Source organism: Bombus bifarius, unplaced genomic scaffold (genome assembly GCF_011952205.1).
Source record: "Bombus bifarius isolate JDL3187 unplaced genomic scaffold, Bbif_JDL3187 scf7180000007970, whole genome shotgun sequence".
Lineage (NCBI taxonomy): Eukaryota > Metazoa > Arthropoda > Insecta > Hymenoptera > Apidae > Bombus > Bombus bifarius.
This window is the reverse complement of record NW_022884356.1, coordinates 6006262-6025317: the sequence shown is the minus strand read 5'-3', so window position 1 is coordinate 6025317 and position 19056 is coordinate 6006262. Positions and strand designations below refer to the sequence as shown.

The 19056-nt window shown below is 39.9% G+C and overlaps 1 protein-coding gene across 5 annotated transcripts in view; it reads right to left on the bottom strand.

Moving 5' to 3' along the window:
* Nucleotides 1–19056, bottom strand: part of LOC117213030 — a 486984-nt gene that overhangs the window by 148542 nt on the left and 319386 nt on the right. The gene's annotated exons all lie outside the window — the stretch shown is intronic.

Below are 19056 nucleotides of genomic sequence, written 5' to 3'. Positions count from 1 at the left end.
AAGTAATCATTGCAGTATTTAGTAGATAAAGCAAATCTCTTGCTTGCATCTCTTCAATTATGTATACAAAAACAGGAATTTGCAAGAACGCCCGACCGCTAACTATTAACAAAGCCGACAAAAGCACACTGTTTGCTACTAATGTAGTCCACCAATTCTCCATTAAGAATCGTTAAAATAGAAAAGGAGAAAACATCCCCCTTTGATAACAAGAAACAGTGTTTGCACAGTCGCGAGAAGGATATTTGCATAAAACGGTAACGAACCGCGAGGCTCGGGAACTAAACACTAGGTTGCCTCGTATCCGTTTACGGGACCATTGTGTCTTTTGACGATAATAACACAGTTCGGCCTTGAAAGAGAGGTGGACCGGTGGATGGTCTGCCACGATGGAGTTTGCTCGAAGAAAGGGAGCACACGGCGCAAAGTCCCTTGAGTCCGCGACGACATTTTCAATTATGGCGGACACATCACAAAGAACAAAATGGAGAGGCCTTCTCTGACCGGAGATTGTACTTGGCAAGCCTCATTTCCGGCCGAGGAACAGCCCTACTCCTCCGATTTACTTTCAAGGAGAAACATGCTCTCTCTTCTCTCTTCTATCACTCCCCATTGCTCTTCGTTGAATCGTCGGTGCTGGTTCAGCCACACCTGCGTTCATCTTCCTTCGTATCTGGCCAGTTTCCCCTCTCATCCTTGTTTCATGGCGAATCTAATTAATGATTGTTCCAAGAACGACCGTTGCGCCGGAATTCTACAAGTACGGATCGTTCTACTTTATCTTTAGCTACAAAGAGCAGAGAGAGAAAGAGAGAGAGAGAGAGAGAGAGACAGAGACAGAGAAGTGGAAGTTTTGCGTAGGATCTAATTATCATCGTATCAAGTAGTCGAGAGAACACATCTCCCGCTATAAATGTGGATGCTGTTTATCTTTTCAAGCTTGAGATTAAGACGACGAAGCTTACGAGGGCAATCGATGAATATTAACTGATAACGATAATTGTCTTGTTGTTATATTTACACAAACGAAAATTAACCGTAGCGACGAACAAAGTTTCCATTTACTCGTAAAGTACAGTTTATGCAGAATGTTTATGCAATATCATACTCATATCGCCGTACGACAATTCTCCTTTGCGAACAGCGTCTTCGAAGAAGAATATCTCTTCAACAACACCTCTGCCTGTAACATCATAGCTTGTAAACTACCCTTCGATACAACGAGCCAACACAACCCTAGTACCACCCATCATCTGTATCCAAAAACGAATCCAATTTCACGATGTTGAACAATCAACGCATCGACTCTCGAGCCACCCTCCCATGTACCGTAACGCAAACAACCCGAGCGGATGCTCGTGCCGGCCATCTTCAGAAGGGACGATGGGTTCTTCGCGAAACTTCCCCGTCTTAAAATAAAAGATTCCTCGTCGAAACCGCCCTAAGTACACGCGGCTCCGCTTTCTTCCCACCCCGTGAAACTTTTTTCGTCGCTGTCCCGGAAGTCAACGGGGCGCAGCGACGAGGTAAACAAGTCGCTTTTCATCACCTTCGATGGAGCCGTATTTACCGGAAGAAGCTCTTCTCTCTCTCGCGCGCGAGCTATCTCGTCTCAGCGACGCAAACATCGGACGGAAGATAAATGTGTATACAGCGAACTTTAATAATTTTGTCTTCGAGCGTGCCCCCACCCATGACAACGACGATGACGACGACGTCGGGCGACGTAGGCGACGCCTCGTGACGTCGAATCCGCCGTTTAATAGATTCCTCTTTCGGCGGCACAGCCACGGTTTCATCCAGCCGCAATTTAATAAATCAACGGCTCTGTCTTTGATGCGGCGCATACCAAGCGAATTTGATAAACGAGCCGCGCCTCGCGTCCTCCGCGAGTAATTCGCTCGACCGAAACTGAATTCGGCGTCGACGCCGCGGAATTTTCAATTCTCTCGTCCGTAGCCTTTTCAACGACCCCCACCTCCAATTATAGTTTATTTGAGCCAGTCACCGACTAATTTTCGATCGTTTATACAGGCAAGAATTCGCGGTCTGGTCTGATCGATGGTTTGGAAAGCGACTGCGATGAAATGTGCTGAATTACGCAGAAAAAGTAGTTGTTTCGAGTGGAGATTACGTGGTTTTATGGGATAATAATTTGTTCTTAGACCTTGAATTGTAATTCTGAATCATACTTGCATTATGGATTATGAATAAAATATGAAAACCGTAGGTAGCCGATAGCGACTCTTAGCGATTTACGAGAAGGTATTCGCTGACGGCCTAGACAGCTTCATTGGGAAGGTATCAGCCTGGTAAGAAGAAAATCCGGGTTCGAATCCCGAATCTCGAATCCAGCAAACTGAGAATATTTATTCTCCCCACAGAATGATAAATTGTATTTCCTTATATCGGAATTCAACGTTGAATCTGATTTTATTCGATGAGATGCTGCATTATCAAAGTATAGACTGTTACGCTGCTAGATCGTGTATAACGAGTACCTATCTGGTAACAAGTAAACCAAAAACTCGCCATATTTTTAATAATCGCAAAACCCGCAAATTCCGATATCAGTCACTTTAAATAAATGGTAAGTAATGTTCTAGCATTAAAAAGTGCTAACTTCAAACTCAACATCGCCAAAATCTGATATCAGGAATCCAAAAAATACCTCGTCCTCAGATACGCTAGTAACCACCATCGTTCAACTTCTTTCCATTTCCCAACAACGATCATGCAAACCAAATTAACCAAACCATCTCGATCGATCTTCAAATCGGTCCAACATCTATCATCCTCGAAGAATAGCGACTCGACTCGCTCGACGGTACTTAATTCGCGAGCACGCGAAGCAATTTCGCGCGGAGCCGCAGGCAGACCCGTGGAGGATCGCGCAAATATAACGCCTCCGCGATCGTCGGTTTAACGTGTGTACGCGTAAGCCGCGCGCAGAAGGTGTCAGCCGCAAGCGGAGATCCGCGGGCGGTGGGCGGGATGCGTTTGTAATTCCATTTACCACGTAAGTGGGTGATGCAACGCGCAGACGGCATGCTTAATAAAGTGTACTTAACCGAGTACGCCGAGCTGGTACACGACCCCGTCACGATTGCATTCGCCTCTCGCACATCCGAGGGCGACGGAGTTTCGCCCTTCCCTTCCTTGCGGCTGTAGCTTGTCTCAGAAAGCGAAGCGTCACGATGACGACGTCGACCACCAGGACGAGTGCGCATAATTGCATAGCCGATCGTGGCAAACACGCGCGTGTTATCTTCTCCGTAACCATCTTCTGATATCTTCTCTGTACTGTGACATCCTAAATGCTCCTCCGGGGATGGTTTCGCGTTAACGCTAAAGTATTTTGATATCGCGCTAAGCTCCAGGTCTTGTTCAGATTGATCGTACGATAGTTTTTTGCAAAAAAAATTTTGTAGCCTGTAAAATCGAGAACTTCAATGGCGAGATAGATACTGAGAAATAATCGATATAAGTTGCTTTCTAATTTTTGTCTACGTACATTTTCTAAATTTTACTCTGACCGATCTATCCTCCTTATGTAGATCTTATGACCAATATCGAAATTCATTTCCTACAAATCTAATGTTATGTACACAATCATGCAATATATTATATTTTATATTTCATAGTTTTTGAATTTCCTCGCTTCCATTACTTCGCATTGAATATCAATGTTTCTAAGAAACGAAAGAAGAAGGAATCAATGTACCACTGACTTGAAAAGTACTACGTAGTTGGAAATACATTTATCACGGTAACCACATGGTACAACGGAGTCGTAATTTGCAACACCTATCTTTTAATTGCCGTTCTTCGTTCTACTGCACCGTTAAAAGTTTAACGAGAGCGTTGCGATGCATTTTAATGGGTGGTCCAGCGCTCGTCACCCGGGGAGTGGTTAATTGGTAACAATATGCGAGCAGAGTAATACATTCGCGATTGGCCAACGTTGTTTGGTCGGTCGGTCGGTCGCATTTCATTCGCGTCCCGTTGGGTTTGCCTGTGTCTCAGAAAGCGAAGCGTCACTCCTCGGCTCCCGTGCATAATTGCATCGCTAATTTTACTAGACAAATACACGGTCTCGTAGCCGCGCGTATACTTAACAGGCCACAGAGGACGCGGCAATTGTACAACAGCTCAAAAACCGTTTAATATTCATACGGCCGGGTAACTCGCTCCTGTTGCGATTAACTTGCCAGGATATCTCGTAGAATACGTTCTGGGAATATTCGGAAATAAACGACGTTCCTTGTCTGTTTTAGTCCATCTTATGCGGCATATGTACATTTAGACGGTTTCGTAATATTGTTTTGTGTTTCTTAATACGTTACGTTAATGCGATCATTTTTGTTCTTTCTACGAATTTATAAAATTAACTGTCCTTTAATTAGATGTCTCGATGTTATTCGTACAATCACTTAATAATTTCAATACGATCAAGGAGTTAAGGCTATGAGTTTGTTGCTCATATTATATGAGTTATATTATTTTTTGGATCGATGCTGTATTGATCTTTGCATGATTCTTCATCGTATTATAAAACTGCTATTTGGAAAGTGCGAAATGTTTCTTCTGATTCTTAAAACGATAATTATAAGATAATTATAAAGAGGATTATCAAACATCTTCTTTTCATTTATTCTAACAAGTAACACATAGTCAAATGATCCTACGTATTTTTTCGCTGAATTGTTTTGCTGGTTCGTTTGATAGCGACATGTCATTACGCCGTTCAGAGAAGAAAGACGAGACTTTAGTTAAAGGAAATGGAGCAATAGGGCTAACAGATGCCGTGAATTTTGCTGGTCTTAATTATTCGGCCCTTCGAGCACTTTACAGATCATGCAAAACATCGTAGCCGTGCATTGTCCGGTGTGCAACGATAATTTTTCACGCGTTCTGCCGCATTAAGCCGTGACCTGCAAAAATGTCGGAACGCTGAAAATGCAGCAACCCTATCCCATCATAATCCCTTGTGTCGCGGTTGGAATAAATAATGCATGAGAAATAATTGTCGGTAGCGCGCTTTTCGCGCCAGCCTCATTTGTCGCTAAAGTTTGTTCGTGAATTCCCAGAGACAAAGGGAGGGTCCGAATTGTCAATACTGACAAATCTAATTTTCTTTTCCTTTGTCAGAATTTGGAAAATCTGATGAACTGCTTTACAAAATATTTCAAACGTTAAGAAGTGTTTCCTGTCTTTCTTTGCTACATATTATTACGTGTTTAACAAAACAAAAGAGAATTTTTAATTTCTGGATGTAGAGTTTGATAATTGTTCTTACTTCTGTGCAAAATATAAATGCCATTTATTCCATGAGATATGTACGATATCTACTTTTGAACTATTAACTGGAAGTTAAATACTACAGCTAGAACATAAATTTGTGATCTTTTATGTTCTAACGACAGGATTACCTAGAACAGAGTATCTGATAGTTAATTTAAAAAATTATGAACCATAAATCATGAAACTTGCATCGATTGTAAACTCCAAGTTACGATTGAACGTGTTATCAAACATATACCCATCTGACTCTTTTAAAATCTCACAAAATTTCAGCGAGGAAGGAGGATAACATTTGTCCATTGAGAGATTAGGAGATGTACGATCTAACTTACGTACTGCAATAGCCCATTTCGGAATTACTTATCGTTTCTCAAAAAGTGGCCAACCGGGAATGGCACGCTGATAAGTAGAGAACGGAGATGAAGATATTTGTAGAGAATAGGTAATTTTAGCCAGTAATTACCAGCCTCTGATAATTCCTTGATTGGTAACGGGAATTAGAGGTGGAATCTAATTATCTAGCATTATCGTTAAATCTGATCACTGACGGACCTGTGGTCCCCTGTAGTGGCCTCGCCTTGCTATGTTAAATCCCTGAAGCCAAAATCGATTTCACCAGCGTCGTGCTCCCAACTACAACTTCAACATGGTTATTCAAAAGTACGCCGTTTATTTGGATGACTTTGTCGCTTTCTCTTCATCCAGTGGAAAAAGGTTATCCGATATGATAACCTCGACGGACACATGGAAAAAGAAAGACGATGTTTCGTACGTAAGCTACGTTTGTTCACTCGTCTGTTCGATTTGGTCGCGAATGGTCGATTGATTTTCCGGCCGGAATATACGTATTTCCACGTCAAACAGACGGATCTATAAATATCCGGCTTTCCAAATATCGCCGATATTTACATTCCGCGGATTTGCACAATACACGGATACTGAAAACAACTCGCGTTTATAAATGTATCGCGAGACACGAACACAGTTTATGTAAGAAACGATAGTATAATTAGGAACCCTGAATCATGGGAAAGAAATCGATGAAGGATGAGTGACGAAAAACCTCGGAATAATTCTCTCCTTCAGTTTTAATATATATTTTTCAACCTTTTACCTTCCATTTGTTTAATCTACTAATCTAATTTGCACAATATGAAACATTATTTTGTTGAAGAAAAATCGGATTTTTAAAAAATTGGTAGAATTCAGAATTTAGGAAAAGTCTGGAGGATTTTTGAAACACAGTGGGTCGCGAAAGTATTTGAACAGTTATCGTATGGTCCGTGTGCAACTGTATATCACTTAATTTTCATGATTGAGTATTTGCATCGTCAGAATATTACGTAAAAATTCAAACTTATCGTTGTAACGGAATCAACATACAGGCGTGTTTTCGAAATTACACAAAGCGAGAGCTTTTCACAGGGAGAGGGCTTAAAATGATACGTATATTGGACAAACATGGAAAACGTTAAACAGTAGAAAATATATTTTAGAGGCTTTACAAATATTGCAAATGACGAGACTGGAGTTTCGTCGATGCCGTAAATTAATCAGTATAGTGCGTTGGTAAACTTGATGGTATCGATTAAACCTTCGTAAAACTGTACGAACGAGTGGTTGGCAATTGTATGGTTTTATCGTGGCAAGAAAAAAGCAAAAAAGAAAAAAAGAAGAAACAGAGAAAAAAAAAGGGAGGAACAAAATAGAGTCCCTGGCGAACGAATGTCGAAACACAGAACTTGCGAGAATTTAACACGCGCGGAAAGTTTTCTGGCCCGAATACACGTGCACCTTTTACGAGGATCCATAAAAGGCTGCAGTGAACCTTAACGACTGCATAATGAAAACGGTGCGTAAACCGTGAAAAGAGGCCGCTACGGGTCCCTTGACCTGTTTTTCGAACAGAAAAAACAACCCTTCTCTTGAAGTGGTCCCTACCGTAAAAAGTATAAACAGATGTATAAAGCGAAACGATTCCGTGTAACAACTTGTAGTATCTTTTTTTACGATTAAAGCTTGGATACCGGTCACCGTTTGATGTCTCCTTTAAAATACAGTATTCGTTATTGTGTTTTTCTACGTGACATCTTGATTGACGCGAAGGTCAACTATTTTACGATGATAATCGTTGTCATGTATTGATGACAAAAAAAGAAGAAAAAAGAAAGAAAACAATATGTTTTATTGACATTCTTAATTTGTGAGACATATGCATCTTGCTGAAATATTTATTGAGGGAAAAAATAGCTATTTTACGTGAATATTTACATATATAGGAAAAGATAACATTATATGTAGTCGCGAATTTGTGATATCATTCTACGTAAACAGCATCTGTTTGACCACTGCAATATTTACTTACATTTACCAAGCATCATGAAAGATTTACGTAATGGAATTCAAATAACATATAGAACCTGAAATTTCGCAATACTATCGATAATTTTTAAGTTCATTTCATCGGAAAGTTTTAAAACGTTAATGTTTTTTAATCGCGATGCGCGACATTTCAGTTTTTTCGATGATTTTCAAGAACAGATGAAACTGAATTGCAACTTACGATCATGACCGTGTCCAATTAAAACGCGAACAAAACACCATTGACGTAATTCTCGGGCACGTGAAATACAATATTCAACAAGAAACGAATGATGCAAAACTTTCGATCAATAAGTGTATTTTGCGTACGAGGTTTCACGGAAAATACGCGATAGAGTAATAAAAATATCTGGCTATAGAATACACATTTTAATTAGTCCACACCGCGATATTACGTATCGCTGAAATCGAACTGAATCATTTCGTGTTGCACATTGAAAAGAAAAACCTATTCGTGGTTTCGTCGCTTGACATTTTTATAATTACGCAGACAGGTAATATTCTACTGTGGAAAGGGAAGATTCACAAAAGAGTTCGGTGGACATATTGGTATGGTTCGTACATTGATCAAAATTTTAGATCGTGGCCAATTTCGTATTATTCTTTGCAACTTTGCTGCACAATAACCACACACATTTGCAGAGCTAAAGAAAAGAAGAGCGAGAATATCCTGTAGATTTTTCAAAATATAATTCCAGATTTAAAGAATTACGGATTGAGAAAATCAATTTTTTATCGTTATTACAGATATTTCCAAGTCATCGAATATTCGATAGTTGTTTAACAGCTTTTCAAGAATAAATTAAAACAGAATCCTGATCATTGCGTCTCTAGAAACGCTTACAGCATCTCGTTGACAGTTGTTCGACGTTCTATGCTGATCGATCGTCTCAATGTCGAGTATCCGCAGCATCTCCATCTGCATTCACGATGCATCTATGCAATTAAACGTACAAAAAGACACGTGCACGGAAGAGGCACTTGCGACTGTGAATGAATGCGCTGGTACACATGTGTGTTGGAGTACGGACTCGAGCCTGGAGTATGAACACGCGTACTCCTGAAGTGGGCCATCATTCCGCGCTGCAGATGCACACACCGTTCGCTAAATGCATGTTGCAATAAACATGAAAATGCGATTCTGCGTGTGGATGCAGAGAATTCCGCGCACGATATGCATTCCAGCTAGGTATCACGGGGAGAATCTTTCCGTTTCAATGCGCTAACGTGTACGTAGACCAACGCACTGGTCGTTCCCTGGTCTCATTTAACGTTGAAACGATCGTCGTTGAGAGCTCAGAGAGACGAGGATTTTTTTTATTCCTGGATCAACATGCCTTTTGTTCTTAGGATAGTTAGAAATTGTTAGAAGATGAATGGAAAATTTGTTTAAAAGCATTAAAGATGAGCAGACGGGTCGAATGCTTGAAAAGTGATCGGTCACACTGATTAACCCTTAGATAGGTACAAACGAAATTTTTCTAAGAAATCTTAATATAATTATATACATTTAATTATGCTATTTGATAGTAGCAATACTATAAGTTATATTACTGAATAAATTATACCTCTGTAATTATATATATGAATAAAATTATATACACTATATACATTATACTTTAACTTCCTACTACTTTCATCGTCTCAGAGTTACGATAACAAAATTCCTCCAAAAGTAACAGAACAGCGACAGTGATCGAGTTATGGAACGATGTCAAAAATACGCGATACTAGACGTTCTCCCTAATTTAAAATTCATCGCAATCCTTGGTTTTATTACCGAGCGTCGCGTACAGCCTGATCTGTCGTTTTTGAATTTTGCCAGGTCGTAAATTCTGTTTAGCTGACGACGATAAATCGGAGAGGTTGACTTATGTAAAATTAATCTCAATAACTCGGGTTGAAACTGAAAAATTCTTGGTTCGAGCAACTGACGCTTTCAGCGTGATATCTCTGCAGCTATATTTCAAAAGCTGAACAAATTCATAAATTCGCGTATCCTATATGCCATGTTACGTGATGTGCAAGCTATTGTTGTAATTTTGGTTGGAAAATGTTTTTGAAAAAAAAGAGCGGAAAAAAGCATCTAAAAACTACCAATTCCGCTGGAATGCGTTTTTCACTACAGCGTTATTTAGCAGGAACAATGTCCAGTGAAAAGAAAGATATTTATGCCTGTTGGAAGCGAATAAAGGCCACCGGCAGAAGTATTTCTTTTAACAAGGCGTTAGCGATGCAATTTGAAATTGTTCAGGCTGTACCATTCAGAACTGCGTTCTTTGTAGCAACGCGCGAAAACGTATTTCCCCGTGCGTTCCTATATTTATTCGTGGCAACCCTTCCGCCAACTTCTTCTTTTTTTCCTGCAAGCGCCGCTTACTTTTACCGCGGCTCGACCTTCTTTTACAGAGAGCACTTATATTTTTAATTCCCCTTTATGTTTTCATCGCCGCCATCCCTTCAAACCCTCCTCTCCTCTTCCCTTTTTATTACTGTGGCCGGGCTTTCGCTTTAATTTTTAATTCGCGCTGATTCCGGAATACCCGCGCAACGAAAATTCCAAAGTTCTCCGCCCGAACACTCTGCCGACTTGCCCGAGCCGCCTTCTTTTTTACGGCCTATAAAAATAAGTAGGGAACCACCGTGCCTACGAAGAGCACACGTTCAAACTGAAATAAAAGCGGAGACAGCTGAAAAGGATACGATGTAACCGAGTAACATGATAAAAAGTGCCGTGGAATATTCGCCGTTTTTGTTTGGAAACGATTCGACCATCGAATGTTTTGAACGAAAGATATTTAACGCTGCAACGAAAGCTGAAGATCGTTCACTGTGGAAATATTTACTTTGACAAATGGAAAGATAGCTTTGTAAAGGTAAAAGTTGGAAATCGCTTGACTGTAGTTACAATTACGTCATTTCTTTAATCGCGAGAGCGCGAAAGTACGAAAGTTAAATTTCGTAACTCGTATCGAATGATATTGTTTCACGCAGGAAGTAGATATTCTCGAAGATGTTACTTCCAGCGGACGAGCACGAGGCAATCTCGCTGCTTCCGCAACGTCGCTTGTACAAGCAAACACACCTTCCACGACGAACATATTGCATATAACGGCCAGCTAACGCAACTTTCGATATCAAAAGGAAAATAATATCGAACGTTGGTTTCCTTCTCTTCCTCGTCTCGAACACACAATGATAGATACGAGGGAAAGTTCTCAAATATAATATAGAAGAAGGCACATCAACGTGGAAATGATTAAAAAGTAAAATTGAAAAACGATATACGATTTTAATGAAAAAAATGGTACGTGGGAAAGTTTTGCAAAGAATTTGCGGAATTTCTGAAACCTTTGGGTTTCTTAAGAAATCCGTGCAGCTTTCGAAATTAAATTACATTTTTTATTCTATCGTTTAGTATCGCAAACATAAAATAGCGATAAATTTTTATTATTCTGTAGGGTATTCGCGAATAAAATGAAATTTAAATATGACAAACGTATAATTTGCTGATCTATCTCGATGATATATAAATGGTAATTATTTAAGGAAAAAACGTTATGAATTGATAGATGCGTCAGTGTCAGAATATGAAAGGTAATATTATAATTAATTATCATCGAAAAATAGAGGGAAAATATCGCGTATACATGCATCTAAATATACCTAAATATTCGAGCCAGTATTTGATGGATATTCATCGTTTCGTTGCACTTTTGCGGTAATATATATAGATATATTCCAGCTCTTCCACAAGAACGTGGATCGTTGCGTTATACGAAGAATCCTTTTCACTTGAGCAAACAACAGAACGTTTATTTGTTCCGATACAATTTCAAATCGCTGTTTATTTTCAATACACTCCACCAAAACACGGAGGTACGCGCATACAATAAAAATAACATCTAAAAATACATGTTCATCAGTGACAAGGTATAAAAAAAGAATATTTGTACAAATGCACATGATTTTTTAAACATTTGTTGCAAAATAGGTCGAGCATCGTACTATTATTATTCATTCGCGAATTAATCAAAATTATGACGATTGTCGAACGTTCAAAACACATTTTTATAGATCAAGATTTCTTATGGCAACTGTAACCCTTTGAAGTTTAAATTATATTTTGTACAATCTTATGAAATACCTAATAATTCATCATGTTTTAAATTTTATCTACATTTTTTTCATTAGTTTCTTCATTGGTAAAATATTAAGGACACTTTTACGTAACAAATGGTTAAAACGTTCAAAGAACACTGTACTAAAAAATATTCCTATACCACAAATGAGCGCACATTTTCAAACGAACCACATTAAAATCCCACTCTGCGTTACTCGCCAACTAAATCAATCAACGAATTCTTTCGATAAAACAATGTATAAACATGTTTGTACTCTGCGCTGGGAGGAAATGCTCGTTAAAGCTTCAGCTATGGTCAATCGATATTAATAGTGGCGATCGATGATGCATGAAATGTCTACGTCACGAAGGGCCAGAACGATTTAAAATATTCACCAAAGCAATCGTTTACGGTTTGCGCAGTGATCGATCGCGAGCCCGAGCAGGACCGGGTGAAAACAATTCGTCGTCAGCCGGCTGTCAGTCTCATGGTATTTCGCGACATCTTGTCGACTGGTAGAAACTAGCCGAAAATCCATCCTGTCCGAAACCGCCGTACTATGAAAGTTTCCCTCCGGCGAAACTCGATAAGTACACGTTTACATTTGTAAACTTAATCCTATACAACGGTGAATATTTTGGCACAATTTAATTTTTTGGCTGTTTTAAATTAATTGTCGATTTAGATTAATTTTGTGATCATTTTGAACTATTTTTTTAAATAATACTTGGACACTTGTAGAAACAGTATTATTTTTCGTAATAGATGCTCCGTGCTAATAATCCTTAGTATTTTCCGGTTATACTACGCTCTTTCGTTTCAACAACTGTTTGATCTTTAATTAAAGCTCAGGTAAAATCGACTTCTTCACTTTCTCATAATCCAGTCGTTAAGTAACTGGGTCGAAGAAAATAATCTTGGATTTCAAATAACGTCAGCCCTGGTGAGTTTTGTTGAAGGTGTAAAATTGCCATGGAAGTTTTTCTAATCAGATTACGAATTCGATGGACGTTTCAAGTGACGTCCGTAGCAATAAAATTATTAATGATTACAACATAAAAACATGAAATTTGTTCTCCTTCCCTTCTTATAGAATCCTATTAGATATAAATTCTCGAAATGATCGAAGAAACGGAATCTGCAACAGGTGAAACCAGGCCAGATTTGGCAATATCCTACAATATCTCGAAAGAAACCACCTTTGGGGTGGTTTTACTTAAATTCAGTTCAGAAAGAGCAAACTTGCACGAGCTGTATCGGGTATATCACGACTAACCCAATTGTTTTATCCTGTAGATTTCACAAGAAACTTACCAGCCAGTGAATTAACAATCCCGTACTGCACGGTACGGGGCAAGAAACGATCTGAAGTCATAAACGTGTGTTGGCGTTTGTCCTGGTAAAAAGCTACGCTGACGTTCTGGGGCAGAGGTAATGGATACGAGGCCGGAGCCAATGGCGCAAAATCGTGGATCGAGGGCAGGTCTGGCGATAGATAGTTGGGCTTTTTATCAACGGTCTGTGGAATATATTGCGGGAAGATGGAGAGAATCGTTAACGTCCACTATCGTTCCCTTACACGACGCTATCAATCAACCAGAGGGAAAATAAGTATCGCGCGACTGACTGCGCTTAATTCATCCCTGTCGATGGCTCTCGGATAAAGTTAGGCGACTGTGAGATCACAGCGAAGCCTCTGTAAAACCAGATAATCTTCGCGGCATACGGCATGGAAAATGTTATGTTTATGTAAGAAATAGAGATGAAAGTTCTTTGATCTTATTTGGAGATTTAAGTTGCCATTGTATTAATATGACAACGAATGAGAAATTGTGTTGTAAAGCCGAGGGATGGATGAGTTAAAAATATGTCAGTTGTTTTAAATGGACAGAGAGATATATATAGAGATACCCTATCTTGTAGATTTATACATAAATTAGATTTGAACGTAGGAGAAATGGAAAGTATTAATTCAGGGGGTGGGGGAGTGGGATAGATAACCGCTTCTTCCAAAGACGAAGGTAATTAATTGTTTTCTTAATTGATTCTTACTAATAAATTCGAGCAGCAGTGTCTACAGATGTAATTAATCATACTGTTGTTACGTTTTCTCGGCCCTTAATCTCTTTCTATCGTGACGTATATATGTATAATTTATTTAGTAAGTTTGGAAAACAAAGATATTACTTTAAAACGATATTTCTTGGTGACGTTACCAGACGAATGCATAACTGTGTTTGTAAAAATAAAATAAAGTAATAACGAGAGACAATTTTTAGATTAAGTTTTCTATATCTTTGCTGTTACTATGCGTTATCATTTACCGGAAGATTTAAATTAAAAAATATTTAAGTAAAATTATTGCAGTAATATTAAATTAATACGAACGTGGCAAGAAAATGAAATAATTCTAAACGTAGCATCGCAACACAATAATTGCCATAATTAACACATCAATATCAACGTTTTGAGTACGCTCGACATTCTTCACTCCCAAAGGGGATGGAAATTTCGTTAATTCGGAAAACGGCCGAAAGCTGACTTCCTGACAAAGACTGGTATCTTGATTTAATCCGCGCTTCGATGCTAATTAAATTAATTAACATAGCGGAACAATACGCAGCGCTGGATGGTCTTTTGTTCCATCGCAGCTTTGATCAAGAATCTTCCTTTGTGGAATCAAACCGACGATTGTATCTGACGTTTGATATTCAATTTTGCGTTTCCATTTTTAGCTGTGGCTCCATGTGAAGAAGCTCACCCGATGCTTTCTTTCTCGACGCTTCACTTTTGTGACCAATTCCATTTCATCGTGGATGTGAAGCATTGTTAAACAAGACTATATCGTAATTATTTTTCTTTCAATATTTCACGTGGAACGCGAACAGACCGTTGTTACACTGCGAATCTTTCGACTTTAATTTAACGAAATTAGGACGTTCTGCATTAATTGTTTTTCTTTTTTTATGAAGGGAGAGGGGATAAAAAAGATCGAGTTAGAATTATTTGAATGGTATTAATAAATCCGTAAATTGATACGTAGCGGTTCGATAAATTATAATTAATCAAGCTTTCATTCAATGAATTTTATTAGGCAAAGAACAAAATTCTATGCGTCCAACATAATACTATGCTTCTTCGAACAAAGCGTATCCTCATTTTTTAAAGAATTGAAATATTTCCAATTACCGAAGCGTTCTTTTCTCATAAAACATTAACGACTTCCTATCTATCCCTCGTTTTACTTTTAGACACTTTAAAAATTGTAATTTTTGTTCTTTCTGCATCTCGAACTTCTTCAATCTCTCTTTACAAACGGCCTTCTCGTTCGGCTTTCCGTTTTGACACTCAAAATATACAACTAATTGCAGTATCAAACTAAAAGTAGAGAATTTTTTTCTGCATCAGGCATTTTATTTTAAATTCGCGACACAAATTTTCTGCTCGCATTTCAATTGCTACCCTCTACACAACACAGTTTCCAGCTAACTTCAAAGCTCTAGAAACACAATGATTCCAAGGTATTCAACGTTATCTTAAAATACAAGTAAAACGTCGGAGAAGCATGCAGCCTAAAATAAAGGGTAAACGCAACAAAGCTGTGATGTCTCTAGAAACGCGATAAAAAAAAAACCTCTCGAGCTCAACATCCACGCTTCCAAAACCATCAATCCGAAACTCAACCGTTCGACAAGCACTCCGCCGTTTTCGTCAAAGCATTTTCAGCTGGCGTATCGTTTGTTTCCGCAAAAACCATCGTCGTCTGCGTCGGCACGGAGTACATCTCTGCCATCGAAACACCGTACGCCTCGAGTGTATTTCGAACGAAACGTCGCCGTGGAGAGGAGAAACGAAAGGAATAAAATACAGCGACAAATGGAAGAAAGCGGGGGAAAAAAAGAGAATGAAACGAAGGAAAAGAAAAAGTAGAAGGGCGGAAATCGAGGGATGGAATGGAGAATCGAGCAGAAATGGGATGTAGAGGAAAGAAATAAAGCCCGGTGGTGGCGTCGCGATACCGGCGGCCAATAACGCTCGCGGACCATCCCCGCCGTTAAAATCGCTTAAACCATTCCCCTTCGTGGGCTAGATTTATCACGAAAGGGCTTAAAAAAAGGAGACCAGGCGAAGAGGGGTGGGAGATGGTGAACGAAGGACGACGATATATATTCGCTGGCTCAGTGGAGTCCTCCTCGCGGGGGGTGGCTTTGTGAGCGAGCAGAGAAAGTACGCCAGACACGGAAAACGCGATGGGAAAGGGAATGGCTTCGGTAGAAGGGGGTGGATAGAACGCGAGAAAGAAGAGTGGACGAAGAAAAGGGAACGAGGGTGCGGGGAAGGTGGTGTTTCGTGTAACCGACAGGGAGGCGAGAGCGAGGGAAACGACAGCAACCACCCCAATTTATAATATTTATCGCCGCTAGCCGATAATGGAATTTCGCCTGGCGCGTTTATGCGCGTATATGTACGGCCTTGGCCGGCCCCTCTTAAATCCTGAATCGGGACGTATGGCTGGCTTCCACCCTCTCGTAATATTCCTGGTAAATACTCGCTACCGGTCGAATATATCCTTTCTTCTTCGTTTTTTATTTCTTTGTTTGCTTGTTGTTCTTGTTTACTGATTTTTTTTCTTATAGAGGGTTGATTGATTAGCGAAATCGAAGCGAGATTTGTTAGTAGTAGGAACAGTTTCTTGTTCGATTTGGGGATAACGAGACAGCCGCGCTGAATTCATAAATCGAACGGAATCGTCCCAATAAATTTATTACGAGCGTCTAGTTTGAGTTGTGGATTTTCATTTATAAGTTGTACTTTAATGTTACGATTTCTTCGATAGAACGAAAAATGTACGAAAATTCTTAGTATCATATATTTCCCACGTACATAATTTCACTGTATCGTCAAATATTTATGGATCTTGCAGTTACAACGCGTATTATACGATCTCTTAGCTGTGCCGATGAAAGATTCATAAACCTACGTACAACAACGAATCGTCGAATCATTCGGAATTTTCTGAAACAACATAATTTCAATAGAAAAAGTTGGTCGCAAACTTCCTGGAAAAAGCTACAAAGAAGAATGTAAAACAGAGATCCAGCGGACAAAGAGGGATCGAACGTATCCAGCAAAGCAGAAATCCGTCAAAAAAGTCATCGCGCGGAATTCATTAGTCGAGCGATTCCAAATATTCGTCCATTGAATCGGTGCGCTTTGTCCGCGCGATCGCCGAAGCGAAATCGCCGTGTCTAGGCCGTAAATCCCGCGGCAGGCAGCTTATCGATTCGCGCGAACGAAACGGAAAGCGGGCCGAGGGAATGGCGCGTAACGAGCGGCTCGTAAATACGTTTCGTCGCGTATCAACTATCCCGTTTGTCCGGCCACAAGCTGCATACGTGGCCGTGTTTATGCTCGCGCGGATAATGCGTTCTGTTATAAATTCTGGCCCACAATGCAACGCGATCCACGTGTCTATTTGCCACACGCACGCAATTCTCTGTCCCTCTCTCGTTCACATTCATCTTCTATTCTCCATCTCTGTTTCACTGTGTTGCGAATCGAGCGAGCAGCACGCGCAAATCCACGCCGCAAACTAGATACGTCACACGGCGTGACCGGCTCGCTAATTAACCCTTTTCAATTTTCTCTCAAATATTGACGCGTGTGCGCGCCTACTCTCGCGTTCACCGGCTCGAGGTTTGGCCGAGCGCCGCGAAATTGCGAGATATCCGCGCGGCTGCTTCCCAATCGAATCGCCGATCCCCTTTTTATTCATTAACGAGAAACGGCTGGCAAAGAGGCCGCCCTCTGCGATTGTTTGTTCCGGGTACACGCTGCAGCGAATCTGGGACACATCGGATCGACTCCGGTTTTCATCGCGATCGCTGGCACACCAAGCTTTGTTACATCCCCGGACGCTCCTTAATTGCGTATTTAGCGATTTGCTCGCGGAGATGCGCGAAATTCAGACAGCGTTTCTCCATGGTTTAGTCTTCGTCTTCTTGGTTCTCCTACGTTTTCTTTTGATCCATTGACGAGTGTTGCTCGCAGAGCGGGTATTTTCGTAAAATTAAATCTGGTCCTAGAGAAGGAAATGTATTTGGTTGGTATAATGGTTATTATTGCGGGAATAACGATGAGACTCGTTCTTGGTAATTAATTGGCGAACTAAATTGGATAACGCATAGGATTTGGTCGTTAAATTACGATTGTTAAGGATGGAAGTATTTCTATGTTTACGTTTGATAAATTTTGTTTCAAGTTTTAATAAAATTACGAGTCGCTCGGATGCAGCGGCGAATAAAAAGAATCAAAGCTTCGCACACTTGTGAATTTTATGACACTGTGACTTTTATTTATTCGTTCCTCTTACTACGTACAATCCATCTCGGTAAAGTTACGATGGCTTTTTATATTTCTCATTTTATAAACTATCTTTCATCCGCAACTGTATATCGTGGTCAACATCAAGCATCTGCGATTATCAATTTTCAGCGATAAATTTGTGCCACGTCTGCTTGAAATCACGACGAAGACAGCTATTAACCGTTGAATGCTGCTCGGTATTCGCCTCGGTGGTGAGGATTGTTCGAGATTCTTGCAAGGTCGCGCGCACACGAGTGCGTGGGCACGAGGCGGGCAAAGGAGATGGAGCTAGTCAAGGCGAATTTCTCGATAACCCAAGTTATTAACTCATAAAGGCCAAGCTAAGTCTGGGTTAGGGGATGAAGCATCCCCTGCTATTATCGCGAATTTACATACTCGGCGGCAAGGGTGACGGAGATGAAGACACAACCACCCTCTTGTCTACTCAAACCCATGCCTCATCCTCTCACTCTTTGACAATAAAACCACGCGTCCTGAAGTATAATGATTAAATGTAAACAAGCCGTTGCTTGTCGCCGTTGACGGCGAACGTGAAAATCTGTACAATTGATTAATGGCGTTGGCAAGTATCGATTACTTTGCTCTTTGGACGCAGAATCGTATCTGAAGGGGAGTTTAAAATAAAGTAGTGAGAAACGAGGTAGAGTAATGACATTAGTAAATTATTGTTGTTAATTGGTATAATACAGAACGGGTAATATGTTTGTTATAAATATATATGTTACATAGTATTTTTTACATAGTATTTTTTTGAGTGAATAATGGAAATCTGTTCTTTGGGGTAATACTAAGGAACCAAATGGAAGTTAGATGGTAAAATGTTAAATAACAATAAGGAACCTAACGTTATTTAATAGCG